The sequence below is a fragment of the Dermacentor silvarum genome, chromosome 2 (assembly GCF_013339745.2).
Source record: "Dermacentor silvarum isolate Dsil-2018 chromosome 2, BIME_Dsil_1.4, whole genome shotgun sequence".
Classification (NCBI taxonomy): domain Eukaryota; kingdom Metazoa; phylum Arthropoda; class Arachnida; order Ixodida; family Ixodidae; genus Dermacentor; species Dermacentor silvarum.
The window spans coordinates 179,069,997-179,088,648 of NC_051155.1; the positions used below are offsets into that span (position 1 = coordinate 179,069,997).

The window sequence follows — 18,652 nt, forward strand, 5'->3', positions numbered from 1 at the left end:
CCCCCCCCCCCCCTTTTAAGGCCGAGCAAACCCCCCTCCCCCGCGACGCGTCCAGCCCCACCAGTACAACGTGTAGCTGCAGTGCTCTGTTCACATTGCCAGTACAATTCAGGAGGTGGCTTGAGGTCGAATTTTCCTCAATAACGAAAACACTCTATTACTGTCTTGTATTTATTCATTCACTGTTAAATTACTTTGAGTAAAATGCTCAAGAAATAAACATCGTCATCATACTTGGTGTCATTATCTTATTATAATTATTAGGCATTTTATTTGGTGTTGGATTCCTCTGGCTAAATCAAGGAAATTGCATAATATGCAAAGTGCTTGCTCCCCCCCCCCCCTCCCCCCACCCACACCACCACAAAATGTAACCACCCCTGTCAGAGATCCTGGGTGCGCTACTGCAGCTATAGCAAAAGCGAAACAAAACACAGATGCAAAGTTATACTTAATCACAATATTGTCACGCTGCTGTGTAACTCGCTCGGCGAGCTTCGTCTGCCCCCGGAGAAATTGTCACGCTGCACGGCGCAGCCGAAGGAAGAGGAAGTTGAAGTGTGCGCAAGGAGCTGGCCGCTGCCTGATGGGCTTGGATGACCGTCCTGTCCCTTGTGCTACGCTAACCATCCATCAATCTTGTAAATAAATCCATCGCATCCGTTACAATATAATTAAAACATGGAAGGGAATGAATTATTTAAGCCATGGTTTTGCGAGGAGCACCGACAAGAAAGCGGCGTAACGCGGAAGGCAGTTCTCACAGACATAATAAAATTTCCGCTCCATATCGTCGTGACACCAGTTCATAAGATGTCATGCTTGTAAAACGAACGTCCCCGCCTTCGCTCCATGAACATGTTGCTTTCGCTTTTCGGAGGAAAAAAAAATGACGAGGGCTTGCTCATACTTACATATCTAAATATCAGTGGCACAACTTCATTTTCCCTATAATGTGTTTACCATGTCCGTGCCTGTCATGTCGGCATTTGGCATCCTCTTAAGTGTCACAGAGAAATAGCCGATTCAAGAACTGCTTGTTTGATGAAAGAAGCCAATTTGTGTGATCCCGAGAAACTAATCCTATTGTGGGCCTCAGGCAACTCACATTCGTATATATGGCTAACGAATATGGCTCCTCGGAGAATGGGTAAAAAATGAAATAAATTATGGGGTTTCACGTGCCAAAACCAAGATATGATTATGAGACACGCCGTAGGTGGGGGACTCTGGATTAATTTTGACCACCTGGGTTCTTTAACGTGCACTCAACGAACTGCTAAAAGTGTCATCGTCCGCATCAGCTGAGGCTGTCGTCTCGCCGGCCCATTCGTACGGTTTGATCTACATCACAAAACAATATCGACCTTCATGGAACTAGTGACAATCGGAGAGGCGGTTCTCTACATTTCCCGGCCACTTTCTCAAGCTGTGTGGACAGCATTCAGTGACGCGAAATTGGCCCAGTGTGTTGGCTCTTCACACTGCCCAGCTACTCACTGTAGCATAATAGAATGGCCACCAAATTACATTTCAACAGGTTCCCGGTCATTGTAGGCCACGAGGCAATAAATTGGCCAATTCCGAAGCGAAGATGGCTCTCGAAGACCTCGGAGCCACCGCTTACAATTCCATTTTCAAGAGCGGACGCCAACTGCCTACTCTCAATTCTAACGCAAAAAAAAGAAAGAAAAACGACAGAAAAGCACTGGAACCACCTGGAGAATCGCCATAGACGCCTCCAGAGACTGGACAATACGATAACTTTTAGACTATCACCAAAAATTCAGCGCAGCAGTACGAGTCTTCTGCACAGGTTTTTGATGGAACTGGCGTTTACTCGCCGTTACGTGCACCAAATTTAACACACTGCAACCTCCAGGCTGTGAGCTGTACCATGCGCACGAACTATATTAAGCATGTGATATGGGACTACTCTGAGTACATGGAAGATCGACATAGGTTGACGGACGCTCTTGCCCGTCTCGACCGCCAACTGTTGTCAGAGGGCGTTATATTGGGTCTTCGGCGTGACAGTAAATCTAGTTTTCCGGCCTTACACGACTTTTTAAAAAAAGTACGGGCCTGGACTCTAGGCTGTGAGCTGTCTTGCCCGCTATGTGTTTTGCCTCATCCCTCTGTCGTCATCGTCATCCATCTTGGTCCTCTTTCTTTCCCTTCCGCCACAAGCAAAGTAGTTGGCTAAAGAAACGTGCCCGAGGCTGAAAGTTATTCTTTCCGTATCATTAAAAATTTCTCCCTCTTCCCAAATCTAAACGAAAGTTTTCAAAGAGTGAGAGAGAGAGACATTAGGTGAAAAACAGGGAAGTTATCCTTTCTATGAGCTTCATGTGGAATTTTAGATAGAGCCATATTTATACGAGGAAATAAAAAGAAAAAATAACAAATCAGGTTTAGCAGCATACGATCTCATAGACAGTCATAACATACATCGGTACGTGTTGTACTTAATCTTACGTCCAGCCTACGCGATTCAGGGCCGTTTTGTTTTATGAAGAGAAACCAGTGCAATTCCGTAAGAAAATATTTGGCTAAAAGAAACACGTTCGCATATTTGTCGGTGTAGTTAACCGCCCTTCGACCTTCTGCTCAAAAATCTCGAAGAAGAAGAAGAACTAAATGTGCAGCTATATAACACCATAGTACTATACTGGAAGTAATGAAATGAATTTCGCGTGCTACCGAACACGCTACGAGTACGTGACGTACTCGTAGCTAGTGAAGTACGTGCTCAGCGTACATGAACAGCACTGCTCTCTCCGTGTCTGATGGCGTTCTCTCCACAGTGACATATAATAAATGCCGACGTTAAACCCCTGATAAGAGCCAGGTGTATTTCGAAGCAATTCGGATTAAAATATTTGTTCCATTTTTTTCTTACGGTTGCTTGTATTTGAGCAACCAGTTTTTCCTCATTCTCACTGGGCAGACATTCACGCCTGTCAGGTCAATGATCCCGTGGCTCCCCGTATTTGAGAGCCCACCCGTCGTTAATTTCGGCAAAGCCAGACTACGGCTTCTTTGTGGTCCATAGTCGGACTCGGTTTGCCGGTTTCATGAGCTTCATTTCTTGCACCTACACTACATTTAGATTCGGTGACCCTACGAAAGAGGAGTCCTACAGACCGGCGTTTGACTGGAGTTACGATAAAGCTTTACTGGACCACTTAATTCACACCGCACTGAGGATCACCCACAGAGCGCGGATACAGCTCACTGTACAGTGCGAACAAAGTCTTGAAAGGACATAAACAAGTAAACGGGACAAACACCGACTTGCAACTTGTCCGGCTTACTTGTTTACGCTAGCGTCCCTGTCTTCATCAGAGCGCTAATTAACCCATCGTCAGAGGTTCATTAGACGCACATTGAAAACTGTGTGGTTCAGCCCTGCAGGAATAGCAGAAGAGGGCTTACGTTCATGTACCGGCCCAGTGCGTCGACAGCAGTCTGCCACAAGGTGCGGGACGCATTTATTTTTGTTCTCAAAGTGTGACTGACGATCGACGGCATTTGAAGACCGCGTGAACTTCGCGGCCTTCTTAGCAAAAGCTAGCAAACATATTTGCCGATTTTTTTCGACAAACAGAACTCGGCACTCTGATAGTGTCAGCCTGTGCAGCTGTAGTGGTATTGCCGAAATGTTGTCACTAGACAAAAAAGAACACATAAATAAGAAAATAATAATAATAAAAAAACGACCAGCGACAGCTGCAAAAAAAATAGGAGAAAAAACTGCGTTTGCAGTGAAGCAGCTACGTTTGACGGCCGCATTCCTTGCTTTTCTGCGTACTGTCTGTGTGTGTGCCTCACTGATGTAAATGCCATTTGTTTTACGCGCGCGCAAATAAAATACAAAACTGCGAGAGAGAGATAAAGGTTGACAGCCTGCTCCCAAGAATTTTTTCCACCTACGTTCTCGTGGTACCGGCAGCGTCACGTCATTAGTAGGTGGATTTATCCAGTTGGTTCCGGCAGGTGCCAGACAAGACCACGTTGAGGCAACGTACGCGTCAACAAATTTCGTCAGCATCCCTCGCACATCCGTACCACAAGAGGCGCGCAAGACGTATTGACGATTTTTAGATATTTCTCACGACGCCGTGATCACGTCATTCAATGCACCTGCACAGGAACGTGCGAGAACATGTGCAGAGATACGATCGTAGGCCCATCTGCGGACTGACATTAACTGTAGCTGGCTCAGCATGAGTGTGGTGTCTGTAATGTCTCGACGGACACGAGTGAGGAGTCATCGTATACTTTCCCCAATTCGATCTGTATTTCGTTGGTCGCTTTATGGGAGCAGTCAATGAGCTGTTCAACAGGACGTGAATGCGGTCTAGTTGAAAAAAAAAAAAAAAAGAGCAGAGAGCTAGCTAAATTCGAGGTGAAAGACAGAGAAGTTAACCGGAGGATGAACGTCAAGTTCGCTACCCTGCACTGGGGAATTGTTAAAGGCAGACAGAAATATAAAAAAAGAAAAGCAAGCGCATAGGGAGAAAGAGAGAAAACTTCTGCACACGCACAGACATAAATGAGAACGCAGGAGTGCCAGAGTGGTTCAACTAGGCCACTTGACAGGAAGAATGGTCTAGTTTGAACGTACTTTGGTGGTCTATATAGCGCCTCACTGGCAGGCGCGTAGCCAGGGGGGGGGCTGATGGGGCTTCAGCCCCCCCCGAAATTTTTTCGTGCTGGCATGCACCGCCGACCAAAACTACCACCGACGCCGGGAATAATAATAATAATAATAATAATAATAATAATAATAATAATAATAATAATAATAATAATAATAATAATAATAATAATAATAATAATAATAATAATAATAATAATAATAATAATAATAATTTATTTCCCATGAAAAGAATTGCATGGTTGGGTTCTGAATAAAAAGTTGCACGCAGGCAACTTGACCAGCCCAAAAACCCATCAAAGGCAACAGAGGGCGTCGGGCGCTCACATGTGGGTAAACAGATCGGAAGGTGTCAATTTACAAAAAAAAAAAAGAAATGTGTATACGAGACAGGTAGTAATACAGTTTAACAATTAGAAAAACAAGTAGTCTGCATTAACAAGCAAATATTGAATTTATACATTATCAATATAGATTACATATCGAAAGTCTTATTATACGCAAACAGGAAAAAAAATAGGGGAAAAAACATAACATAGCACTATATTCAGTGCAGCATAAACTAAAGCAAATAAAGGGGGGAAAAGGCAAACAGTATTGCATATGAACAAACTCATTAAACAACAAGGATTAGTTTGACTGAAAGTAGTTGTGCAGGCTGCATAAGTACAGAAGGTTCTCGTAAGGCGAGGTTATTGAGTAAAGTCGGAACTGTATGTCGAAGCATTTGTTGACCATAATTCGTTCTTGACTGCGGAATGTTCCATTGTTCAGGTGTCTTAGTGTCATAGGCTGCGACATGTTCGTGTAGGCGAGCTATGTTCAATCATTCTGCATTCTGTCTACAATGTCTTTTTCACGCTCGAAAGACATTTCGGCACGAACATTGCGTTCTCGAGCTGGATTTCGTGGCACCTAGGGTGGATTTCGTGGCACCTGGGGTCACGTAACGCAAGGAGCCCCATCCGAGCACAAACTTTCAAGAGCTTTTCGATAGCCAGCGGGCGCGTTGCGGCATCTCGCAGCGGCCGCGGAATCTATGGAGCCCATGGATTTCAATTCCGAAACTGTATGGGTGTAACGCTCTCAAACTTTTGACGCGAAAGGTGCACTGACATTTCCAAAGGCGTGCTTTAAAAGATTTTCAATTCTGGAACTTTATGGGGTTAATGCTGTTATAAACTTGGACCAACATGCGTGCACTGGAGCCCTCGTGTCCAAGCCGTTCCAGAAATTAAAGCACGCGCTCGCAATCTTCCACACACACGAAAATACTAAATATTACCGTGACTCTGAGCTAGCAGCTGATAATTTTGTCCAAACATTTTCAGGACACGTGCCCAATGTAATCGATCAGCTGGACCAGGGCAGGCCAAGTAAAATTTGAGAAAACAGGAGAAAGGAAATGGCCTATTATTGAGGAAATTCTTTTTGCGGGCTACAAGGTCTGGCTCTCGTTGGCCACAGGGACAGTGGCCCGATGGATTTAAGCATAGGCCCCGCTGAAAATACAGGTATTTTCAGAGCGCTTCTTCGCATGCGAGCTGATTGTGGAGATACATATCTGAAGAACCATTTGGAAAGTTGCCCCAGTAGTGCCTCGTATTTAAGCCCAGATGCAAAAAACTAAATTATAGAAATTTGCGGCGAAATTATCAAAGAAAGCCTAGTTGCAAAAGCAAGCTGCTTCTCCATACTTCCTGACGAAACGACGGACATCGCTGGAATCGAACAGCCTACTGTTTGTGAAAGGTACCTAAACAAGGATGCCAACGACATCGAGGGAGTGTTTTAGGTTTTAGCACCGGAATAGATGCTCTCCCTCATTGCGACTGCAGGTTCTATGTAAATGTGTACAAACTGTTCCAGATTCTAGTCACCCTTCCAGTGACCACTGCCAGCGCAGAGAGAATATTTTTTAACAAGCGTTTACTAAAAAACTACTTGCGCTCTAGGATGTCTGTGGAACGCATGGTTAGACTGGTGCTTCTATACACCCACAGAGACGTCGGCATCAACGTGTCCGAAGTCATTGACCGCTTCGCTCAACTTCCCCGCCGAGAGAAGTTTGTCCTTTAGATAGCGAAGCCGCAAAAATCAATGCAAGTAAAAAGCTCTGTTCCTTCACGTCCATAAGCTCGTAATTATAAAAACGTATAACTGTTCGTTAGCTTTTAAAACCGCAGAAATTTTAGCCGTTTATTCTAGCAGTTAGCATCATGATCAAAATTATCATGCGAATACGGAAATTACGAGGACATCAGTAACCAATTTTGACCGACCTTGCTCATTGAAAGCCCGGCCCAGGCTGCGTTTGCCAAAAACGCACTCGGATATTGGGTAGTAACTTGCCGTATCATCTGTGGCTTTCGTTTGTCCTTTTCTTTCCTTTTTAGCTACCTGCTTTTATTTCTTTTTTGAAACGAAGCAAAACCCTCCTTTAATTTTGGGTGCATGATAATTGTTGCCGCTGTGCAGGCTGGTAAATTACACATTTTTGTACCGATTTCTGCATTATTCCTCTATTATTCTACCTGTATGGTGCTGTCGCGACCACTGCATGGCCCGAGTACATATCACGATTTCTGCGATCATAGTTTTGTTCTTGCCGAGATCATCTGTCTTTCTGTGCGCAAAGTTTACTATCTCTGACTCCGCAACGTGTTTATTTGTCTTGTTTGACGCATAATATACAGTGACGTTTGCTTAAATACGTAGATTTATTGGAGACTTAGACGTATATTTAAATATTTTGTTGCGAGGTTTTGTGTATACAAGCAGTGAACTTTGTTTCCAGCGACTCTTTTTTGCCCTTTAGCGAGTTGTATCTTCGCATTTGTATATTCCATTCTATCTTCGCATTTCTAATGTATATTTTGCAGAACTCCTATTTTTATGTGACTTCCACAGATACGAAGATGAGAGGATTGCCCTTCGGACGGCTTTGGGGCACTTAGACGACAGGCCTTTTACGGAGGAAAAGATCTTGGGCGCGTGGCCTCGTGCGTCTGCTATGTGCAGGGCTACAAAGGCGCTGCTGTGCTTTTTGAAGTGCGCAAGCCTGTATGACCGCCTGTGTCGAAACTCAGCGATGAACGCTTAACTGTAAATGTGCAACGTGTGAACTGTGAACTTCTCTCTTCCTCCTCTTTCAATCCCTTCTCCCCCTTCCCCCGTGCAGGGTAGCCTATCGGGCTCAGCATGGTTAACCTCCCTGCCTTTCCCTTATGACTTCTCTCTCTCTTTTCTACTTTTTATTTGTACTCACTGTTGCCAGTATAATCTCGGTGTAATTACAATACACGACCGGTAACAGCTGCTCCTGCGTAATCTATTGCAACGAGGGAGAGCGTCATTGAGGTTTTTTCCTGGCCGTTGCATATGTGCAAAAATGTAAACAAGGTTCTTGAATGACGAAGATTCATCAAAATATTTGCCCTCAACTTATTCATTTCATGGCCTTTACGTTCTTCATATCAGCTGTATACACTGCTTTGCTGGTTTTGAACTGATATAGTTCTAATGTCCGTGTGATATTTTCTTTCCTTATTAAATAGACAAAAAAAAAAACGCGGCCGCATTGATATCAGTTATTTCTACCAGAATTTTTAGGACATATTCTTTTATGAAAAAATACTTATTTTACTTGACAGTGCGTAGCGTTCAATAATTAGTTTGCAGCATCTAATATACAATGGCATTGGCAATGCAGTTATTATTCATCTATATGATCCCTCGACAACTTCTATAAGGAGGAGGCCGCGCTGCAACCTGAGCCCCCCCCGAACAAAATTTCTGGCTACGCCACTGAGCGCCTGCACAAGTGTAAAGAAACACGCAAATAGCTTCAAGGACAGAGACAGCCCTCTCGTCTATCCTCGTGCTCTTTATCTGCTCACTTCAGTTAGTTTGTGTGCCTGTTCAGCGTTGCAATCAACACAATCACTGTGCTGCTTTTATTCTCTTTTTGTTGTGTTTGACGTTGAAACATGCCGGTCATCGCTGCTTTTTTGTGTGCTCGATATGTAATGTTGCCAGATGCTGCATTCTTTCTTTCTTTCTTTTTGCTGAAGCGGAGGGTCAGTGCGTTTGTCATTTGTAAATGGCCCCTTTAGTGCCTTTAGCTCGCTCTTCCTCGCCTTAAGAGACAAATTTGCTCCTTAATATGAATCAACAAAATAGATTTGAGGTCTCGTTAAACTAAAATATGTGGAACTGTAATTTTTTTGTGTCGGTGGTGTAGATCGATGCAGGACGCTTCAAAATATATTGAGGGAGGAAGGGTGGGGCTGTATCACTGGGATAACTATATACAGGGTGTCCCAGCTAAAAGTAGCCAATGTTTTAAAAACGACGGAGTGTGCTAGGAGGCTCAAACCAACTCAGTTGTGTTGAGGATCGCGTGTCCTAGTCTACGGTATTTTTTTCGTTTTGCAAAGCCAATTAATTAGTATAAACTAATTGCCTAACTTTTTAAATATTGGCTTCACCAAGAAAGTGCCAATACGAAAGTTGTAGATCAGATTTAAAAATGGCCAACTGAAGTGCTTGCAACTAAGTACCATAGATGGAGCTTCTTCGAATTGCCTTTAAAGAAAGCCCGCGAAATACAAAAACAACCACGTGATAGCGCCATTATTTCAGCGCTCCCCCAGACGATCGATCAAGAAATGAAATCCACATATCTATACAGTGGTTCCGCGACGGGCTCGGCGTTTCCGGTGGCCGCAAGGTACGCGCCAGCAACTCTCGCTAGTAAGATATGATCGCGAACGAATAGAAGAAGATGACGATTGCATTTTCCTTCGCGATTAAACAGTTCTGTGGTCAACATTTACTGAAGCCCAAGCTTTTTTTTTGCCTTGCGTGTTCGGGCTTCATTCCACAATTAAGTGGAGCGAATGATATGTTTATGCCACGTTACGTCAAAGCGCGACACACCTTCATCACCGCCGCTCGCTCTGTGCGCCCGATCGCGACAGGACACGCGAGTGAGTCTCGAAAAAAGCATGCAAACAATGTCCTTTACTGATCGGTCATCTGGGGGCGCTGAAAGAATGGCGCTATCAGGTGGTTGTTTTTGTATTTCGCGGGCTTTCTTTCAAGGAAATTAGAAGAAGCTCCATCAATGGTACTTAGTTGCAAACACTTCAGTCGGCCATTTTTAAATCGTGATCTACAACTTTCGTATTGGCACTTTCTTGGTGAAGCCAATATTTAAAAAGTTAGGCAATTAGTTTATACTAATTAATTGGCTTTGCAAAACGAAAAAAAAAATACCGTAGACTAGGACACGCGATCCTCAACACCACTGAGTTGGTTTGAGCCTCCTAGCACACTCCGTCGTTTTTAAAACATTGGCTACTTTTAGCTGGGACACCCTGTATAGACTTCGTGAAAAGCTGCTTTTCGAGTACACGGGCCTCGTAGCGAGAACGCTCCGGATCATGGTGTCTGTGTGTAGTCCCTGTTGTTCATTGGGGGCACGTTAAAGATCCCCTGGTGGTCAAAATTAATCCGTAGTCCCCCACCACGGCATGCCTCATTATCAAATGGTGGTTTTGGCACGTAACACCCCAGAATTCATTCAATAATTCAGTCCCTGCTTTGACTATAGTTGTTCATGTTCAGTCTTTTCTGACAAAAATAATTCAAGCATCTTGTGCATTTCTTTTTTTTCTTCGCTTCTTTCAGCAATTTTTTTTTTAGTGGGGGCACCGGTCGGACCGGGTTTTGTCATTTCCTGTTCGCAAATCGTCATTGCGTTTTATTAATAATAAGCTAACCATAGTGCCCTTTCTTTTTCCCTCGAGAATCTGGCTGCACGTGTACCATACCATAAACACATATTTAGTACAGCCGAAAGTCTCAATAAAAAATTACGTGCAATATATAGAAAGCAAACAAACAGAGGAAAATATTGCTATTTTCATCTACGATTAAAAACCATTTCTTATGATGCGAATTTAAAGGAGAGCTTGGCGCCTTCATGTAGCTTCGGCTACTTCTCAACACGGAGTAAACAAAAACGAAAACAGAAAACACCGAAAAACAGTGAAGACCGTCTGCAGAGCACGAACATACGTGCAACTGTATTGTAGCGATTTGGGCCTGTTGGTTGTACATCGGAAATAGTTTGAAGCGCAAATACACAGACACAAAAGAGCACATGAGACACAGACGAGCGCATACGTGCAACGTTTGCCACGACACATGGGTTAAAATCAAGGCAGAGAAGAGATCACAAGAACACACGCACACACACGTGCAGTACCGCAAACGTGCAAAAGGAACGTTCTGAAAAGAACCACAGATGTGCACAGACAATTGGGTCAACATCACGCCTGCCATTCCTCCCGAAAAATTCGTAATGTTGACAAATTTAGGCTCGTTTTACAATTTTACGAATGTTGCATCAATTTTTAGTAAAAATAAATTCCGCTAGCAAAAAAACAAAGATTGGCTCGTCGGTCTCCGAACTTTCCGCTGGAAGTTTTTTCGTGGTGAAAGGACGCCAGACGGGTGCCTTTTTCGAGAAAGTTCCTGAAGCAGGCGGAATTGGCAACAGTGAACTTGCAGGTAAAGTCACTGCGATGTAAACACAATGCGTTGCTTGTCAGTCTTTGCTGTTCTAAGTTTGCTGCTGCTTGGGTGCTGCGTCTAAAGGCAAAATATTGGTAATGAAGTGCGCATGCATGTATCCTTCAAACCTTCAAAAGGTGTGTGCTCAGAGTAAGATTAAAGAAAAAGAAAGAACTCCTTGTAACTACCTCCTCTCCCTCATCAGAGTCGTGCTCAGTGATTTTATGAATTAGGAAGTTTACAGGTTGGCAGGTAAGGTCAGCACTGCTACACGTAACCCCACATAACTGTAGCACTACACATAACTACACAGCTGCATGATAATAAAGTTAGACGTGCGTGCCACGCGCATAATCTGTAGAATAAAGGCATATATAGCAGTTGGCTCGGAAACGATGATTTAGTGCAACCCTAAGATCTGGCTCTTTTCAAGAAGAATTTCAAACCGATAATTAACACCAGGGTTGCTCATGATGCAAGTATAGTTTTTTTTCTTCAGTAGTACAATGGAATCGACGATCTAGCAACATTAGACCATTCATCAGTCTCCACGTGGTGTGGGCATGCCAATCAATCCCGAACCTCACCCCAAAACCAAACCCCACCCGGGAGGACTGGGAGGCAGCCCTGCTCGGCTGCTCCGACCTGGCGAGCCAGAAGGCCCTGGTCGACCGAGCACAAGCCGCGGTGGTCGCCAATAGGCTCCTGTAACGAGGAGCTCACCTAGTGAGTGTGAGAGGTGGCCCCATCTGGGCCACCTCAAGCTTCTTCCGTGTATTTTAAATAAAGTTTTTTCAGACAGACAGACAGACAGTCATCCTCTAGCAGTATCCTGTCGTGTTCACTCGAAGAAGTACGGTGCCGAACATCACCGTCTGCATGACCGCAAAGGAACTTTCATCACTGACCTAAAAATGTGCTGATGACGAAATCTATCAACGTGCGCTCAAAATCTTGACATTTTATTTTTATTTTCTCACTGTAAGACGCCCGAACGCCTGCAGAACTCATGAGCCTGATGAGTTTGCTAACCCGACACGCCCCACTCTTCCAGTCACAGCAATGCTTATCTCTTCATGCCATAGAATTTCCTACAAAAGTCGCCAGAGGGAACCCTGGAGCTTAAGAGTTTGCGGGAGCTGCAGGTACGGGTCGTTATTTTGACTTCAAATGGCTTGCGACATTGCATCAGGGCGGAAGCTATGTGAGCATCATCATTTGACGTTTAGCTTTGTTATTCTCCTGTACATTTGCCACGCGCTAATGACTTCAGTCTACTCTGCTTCATTTCGATCGCCATTTATTTGCTGGGGACTGCGTCTCCTCACCGAGGCGGTAAAAATTATTCCGAAATCCCCCACGACGGTGTGCCTCATAATCATATCCTGGTTCTGGCACGTAAAACGTCAGATTTTAACTAAATTTAACATTAGTTGTCATTAGATTCTGTTTGTAACTTTTGAAAGACTCAGGCGCAGCGCGAGGCAGACTAGACAGACAGGAGTATACACACACTCACAGCGCTGACTTTCAACAAGATTTAAGAAACGGCGCGCAGATTGTTGTCATATATAGCGTGTCATATTTACCGAAAATTTCTATGAAGGAAATTTAGCTCTTTTGTCGATAAAGCTTCCGACGGGGTGTTCACCGCTCAACTATGCAAGCTTTTCCCTTCAATGATTTCCCATGTTAGGTGACCCCTGTGCTTGCTCACAACACTGCACTTGTTAAACACGTTAGAGAATTTGCATTATCTATAGTGCTAGCCGTCCTTCAAGTGCGCGTTTGAGATTGTAATCATGCTCCCTTATTCTATCGTTGGCTCAGGGACCCGTCCATCCAACGTAAACTCACACGTGAGGGGAACCTTATATACGACATTTTCAATGCACTCAACATATTTCGCTTTGCGTTTCTTTCGACATTATTTGCTCGGGATCGGTGCATTAGATGGCCTAGACAATTGGAAAATACTGTTCAATACTGTAGGTGCAGAAAACACTACTCTGACACTTTGACCGTTACGCGACTTCAAGTTATAAGTGACGCCACTTTCTTCTCGTTCCCCGCAGCTTCTTGATTTTTTTGCTGTTCACGCTCAAAACTTCTTGCGTAAGCTTTTGGCTACGAATAACACATTCTGTTCAGGGTAGCCAGTGGTAGCCAGACGTTCTACCCATTGAACTAAATTTCCTTCATAGAAATTTATCGGCAATTATGACATGCCATGGAGAGTTTTGCTGTTCACCTTTTATCGGTACGCTTGGGTGTACACATCCTGTCTCTGTCTGGTGTATATTTGAATGGTGCCGCGCCACGATCGCGATATTATGATGCGGTTACGTGTATATATAAGCTGCGTGCCATATTTCGAACAAAATTTGTTGGAAGTCAGCGCTTTGTGCTTCTACTCCTCTGCGTCTTGACTGCCCCGCGCTACACATGTGGCCATGAATCACCAACAAGTTCAACTTTCCACGCTTTGAAAGAAGGTCCCCCTACGGCCTTCTGCTCTCGGTCCTCCTTCTCTATACTTATTTGTAGGTTTTCGTCTATGAACCTAATAATAAAACTGATTCTGATTCTCTACTTCAGAATTAATCACGCGATCATAACTTCTCACTTACTCTTATAACTATACAAGAAAATTATAGCGTTGTGTCGGAGGTGAGGATGCGACTTGTGTAGCATTCACTTGTGCCGCTCCTGGCAAAGCTTTAATGACAGGCCTTGCGTACGAACAGGTCTTCAGAATACGCAAGCATAATCGTTTTTGCTATTGTGCCACCTTGACATCACGGTTTGTTTATGTGCGCACACGCCGTCGTGGTTCATTCATCTTCCTTCACCTACACACTTATGCACAATGAGCATTTTCTTTTTAAATGTTTCTTACTGCCATCGTACTTCACGTGTCTTTGCCCTCGTTTGATTGCGAGGAGGTGAAATCAGGAAAACTCGTTCCACAGCAGGCGTTCTTACTAAGAAGTAGAACAGAACAGAAACAAGTGAATCTGCTTCTATATGTGAGTGCGTGCATGCGTGCGTGTTTGTGTGTGTGGATAATCTGAGGGGACGCTAAACAACACGCTTGCAAAAAAAAAAAACAACAACAACAAATATTCATCATTTAACAAAAGGTCAAGCAATGCCAGACGTTTTGTGGATTCGTGAATAAGCTGGTACGTTGATTTGTGTTTTGTTTCTGTTCACACCTGACTACCTTGCTTTGAGAAGCGTAATGTACGCTGCTGTTTTTTATTCAACCAGTTAGCTTCTTTTCGCTGTGGAAGTTAAAACACCTAGGGAAGCTGCTTACACACATGTTGCTATCACTAAGCCCTGTTTTTTGGGCGCTACTATTACAAAAATTGTGGCAGAAACCATCGAAGATTACTTTGAAAGTCAGCGACATGCTTTCTTGTGCAACCCGCTGCATCTCCCTATGCCATCCATGAACCACGAAACCATATGGGCACATCAGCAGAAACACGAGGTCGGAATTCTCGTTGCCAACCACACTGCCGAATGATACCACGACGCAGCATATCTTGTAATCGCAATGCTCTATACTTGAAACTCCGTAGCAAGCCCCACTATAGCCCATCTTGGCTGCAACTTCGCTGCAATGGCTATCCATGAAGCGGTCGCGCTCGACCCGGAGTCGTCTGTTGCAGATGGGGCGGTATCGCTTTAACATATTTAAGGCTACATATACATACTCACTGCGTCACCTTGGTGTATTTATTCTGGGGGATTGGCCAAGAATATGCATGCGCACTAAATCACATACGCAGTGTCGAAGTTGTCTGTTTGGGAACATGCCCAGTGGCCCATGCTGCCTGCTCGGCAAGAGAGAATTCAGTGCACGCACTACTTAGTGGCCCAAGCTAGTAGACAGCTTGGGTACGTGCCGCTGTTTATTGTCCGAAATCGTCCAACTATCCAAAGTGGCCGAAGCAGCTAAAGAAAGCTAGCGCTTTAAAATGTCTGCTGTTATTTGTTATATAGAAGAGTCAACCATGCGATCACATTGTGGAATCATTTACCCATGTCTGTTCAATCCTAAGTTTCTTTAATTTCATTCAAGAATTCATTAAAAGATTATTTGTTGAATTCTTGATGTTGATGCTTGTTAAGTTGTACTAGATTTGGGTTTTTATATACAGTATTTATTTCTCAATTTCCTCTTTTTTTGCGTTCATGCATTTTGATGTTTTGTATTCCTTTATGCTTACTGTTATTTTTTACGTTCCTGCATTTTGATGTTTTCTATTCCTTTATGCTTAATGTTATTTTTTACTTCATATATTTGTTCCATTGGTTCGCACTGCTGCTAATCCTTGTATTATTTATTTGTAACCTTCATCGAGGGTCCCGTTGCAGTCTTGTACTTTGGGACCCTCGTCTGTATATTTTATATGCTGTCATTAACATACGATGTTTTGATAATAATAAACTGATTTGAACCTGCCTTCGCATACTCATTCCGTGAGCCGTCGTATGCGTGTACCGCAGCCTGAGCGATTGCTCTAGTTGAAGAACATTGGAGCACTATATAACCCGATGCCTGACCTTGCTAAGCCTGAACCTGTTTCTGCCACTTATCGGCCGCAGCTAGAGACATTTACCAAACCAGGAGCAGAATGAACAAATTTGTTCGTTCTTAAGTACTTCAGTGCCATTGACCGTCCGCTTTCAGTAATCGTATAGCGTCCAATATCACGATTGGTATACACCTGCTCTTACGGACAACTTTAGTGTAAGAAGTAAGAACATTTTGTGAACACGGGCCCAGAACTACATGCATGTGTGGGTACTCGGTATAATTTTATTTCGAGAAGCATTCGTGCCGGCTGAAGTGTGATGCACCGGTCGCTGACTATTACGATTCGTCACGATCAATAGGCCCAAGTACTATAAGGAGCCATGAAAGCACCATTGAAGTGACCGGCAAGTAATCGGAAGCATAATTTAAGTGCCAGACTAAATTGGTCAGCTAGGGTTCTCTCTGGAATGTTCTGCTATAGTCAACTCTCCCATTTTTCTTTAAGAGGCATGGACTGTATTGAATTCTTACCTTCGAGCTCACCAACAGAAAACCTCATCTATCCCTCAGTGGGTCGTTGTACCAACCATGCGTAACAGCATTGTCACAAGACATTAAACCTTACGCAAATCATCGCTACCACGAAAAGAAAGTGAAACGCATAAGGAGAGTACTAATGAGTACACTTCTTGCGCATGACCTTCTCAATAGCAGCACGATTTGGCATATCTATGTAAATATGATTGCGACAGATTTGGAGAGCCATAAACTGATCATCCCATGCATGAACAAAGCCAGTAGAGAGTTCTAACTGGACGTGCTTACACCTATTGCATTCTCGTAATTCTGTTCTTTCAAGTTAAATTTAAAATAGAATTGCAGGACTGTTAGAGAATACCACTTAGCAGCGTATTTCCGCGATTCCTGTGATCAGCTACAGAATGTTAGTGTGTTGCGTGGCCGCTCCTAGCTGGACACATCTGTTGAGAGCACATCGCAGACAAAACCTCAACGCATGCTGACGTGCAACATACATGCGCACAGCGCCGTAGAGTCTGCTCATTTTAGTTCGAAACAGCTTTACCAGGTGTCGCTAATGGCGTCGTCGCACCCTGCTTCATCTACAGACACGCATCAAGCGGAAAACCTTTGATGTAACGCACACTGGCGAAAGTGGAAGCGCGAGAACATGTTCTGTTTTATTTCGTTTCGTTCGAGTTCCACTCTATCGAGTTTTAGGGTCACAACGTTCCGAGTACCAGAGCACGATGAATGCAAATAGAGAGAGATAAGGGAAGGCAATGGCAGGGAGGTTAGTTAAATAGATGACATCTACCATCTACCGGTTGGTGGTGTTCTAACGGGGAAAGGGACAGGATCGAAACATGAGAAAAGTGACGAGAGAAAAATGAAGGTACAACGAGAGCTCAGGAGCGATGTGCATACGCGCCGAATTCACAAAGCTTTTCGTTCTTAAGTGCTGTTTGTCAATGGCCTGCAGCCTTCGCTAACCGTGTACGACATCACTATTGGCTGGCGCCTCCAATTTTAGCGTTAGAATTGTTCGTAAGAACATCTGCGAGAGAAAAAAAACTTTTTCGTTTATTTTTACTTGGCTGAAATGAAATTCTTTTATAATTCGTCTTGTTAAATTGAGCGTTTGTGAACTGTTCGGCATGAACTAAACTGTTTCATAAGTGCTTTTACGAAAGAAAAAAAAAAGTCATCAGCCTGAAAGCAGCACCAACCTACGAAGGAAACCGATATGGGTTTCTTAGGAAGTTTCCCAGTTGAAGAAAAAAATAATCCTGTTCAAGGTGTTGAATCAACGCCTTTCATAATCATCGCGGCTACCATAAGGCTAACAGATCGCGGAGCAACGCCTTTTAGTATGTCACTATTATTCGCGGATTATTTCTTCTGCGTCTTATTCGCCCCGTCCTTTAAAATTCCACTTCGGAGCAGAAGAAGCACTGCCGGCGCCTCGAAGAGACCCCGACAGCCCCCTTACATACATTTAATAATAGTGAGTTGTAGAAATCGCGTACCCAAAGCGGGTTAGCATGTACACAAAAACCAAACACTGCATATATATATGGTATGCCCTTTGCGTTGTTCTGGACGCTCGGCGGATTGCACCGCTTAACTTTTGGTCTCCTATTTCTAAAACTGCCTAATAATCGTAATAAAACATGCGCTAGCCAATCATGACGTGATCATGACGACTTGCCAATGATTAACAGGCTCTTATATGTGAACGAAAAGTGTCGTGAGTTCGACGCCTGATTCTGCACGGTTGAGAGCATGCAGGCGATGCTTGGTGCGTGCCTCGCGGCAGGACCATGACGCTGTGGTACAGCGGGCTGAAGCTGGTGCAGTAGTAGAAGCCGGTGTGGTTTCCCTGCGCCCCGAGCACGGTCAGGATGGAGCTGACGCGCCCCGTGCGCGGGTCGCGCGGACCGTGCTCGATGTGGAACCGGTTCCACGGGTCCGGAACCAGGGGCGGCGCCCCGGCGCGGTCCTTGCGCCAGCTGGCGAACCGGTGCGCGGGCAGCAGGCACTCGAGGCGCAGCTCGGAGCCCTCGGACACGGTGGTCGGGCCCCGGTACTCGACCTCGGCTTCCTCTTGCGTCGCCGTCGTCGCCGCCTCCGCTGGGATTCGGCCAACCACAACAGCGCGCGCTCGGTCACGCATATTGCGCAGTCTTCGTCGAAGACGTGCTTTGAGCGCGCTCGCTGGAAGCGACCGGTTTCGACGCGCACGCGCGCTCACGCGTTCAAGCAGTAAGTGAAAAAAATCGGCAGCGGTCTCTTTTGAAGGGTGCGCAGCCAAGGCTGAAGTTAGGTAATGGTTG

The 18,652-nt window shown here is 44.5% G+C and overlaps 1 protein-coding gene across 1 annotated transcript in view; it reads right to left on the reverse strand.

Moving 5' to 3' along the window:
• Positions 1–18,652, reverse strand: part of LOC119442218 (neuroplastin) — a 69,874-nt gene that overhangs the window by 42,638 nt on the left and 8,584 nt on the right. The window lies entirely within an intron of this gene.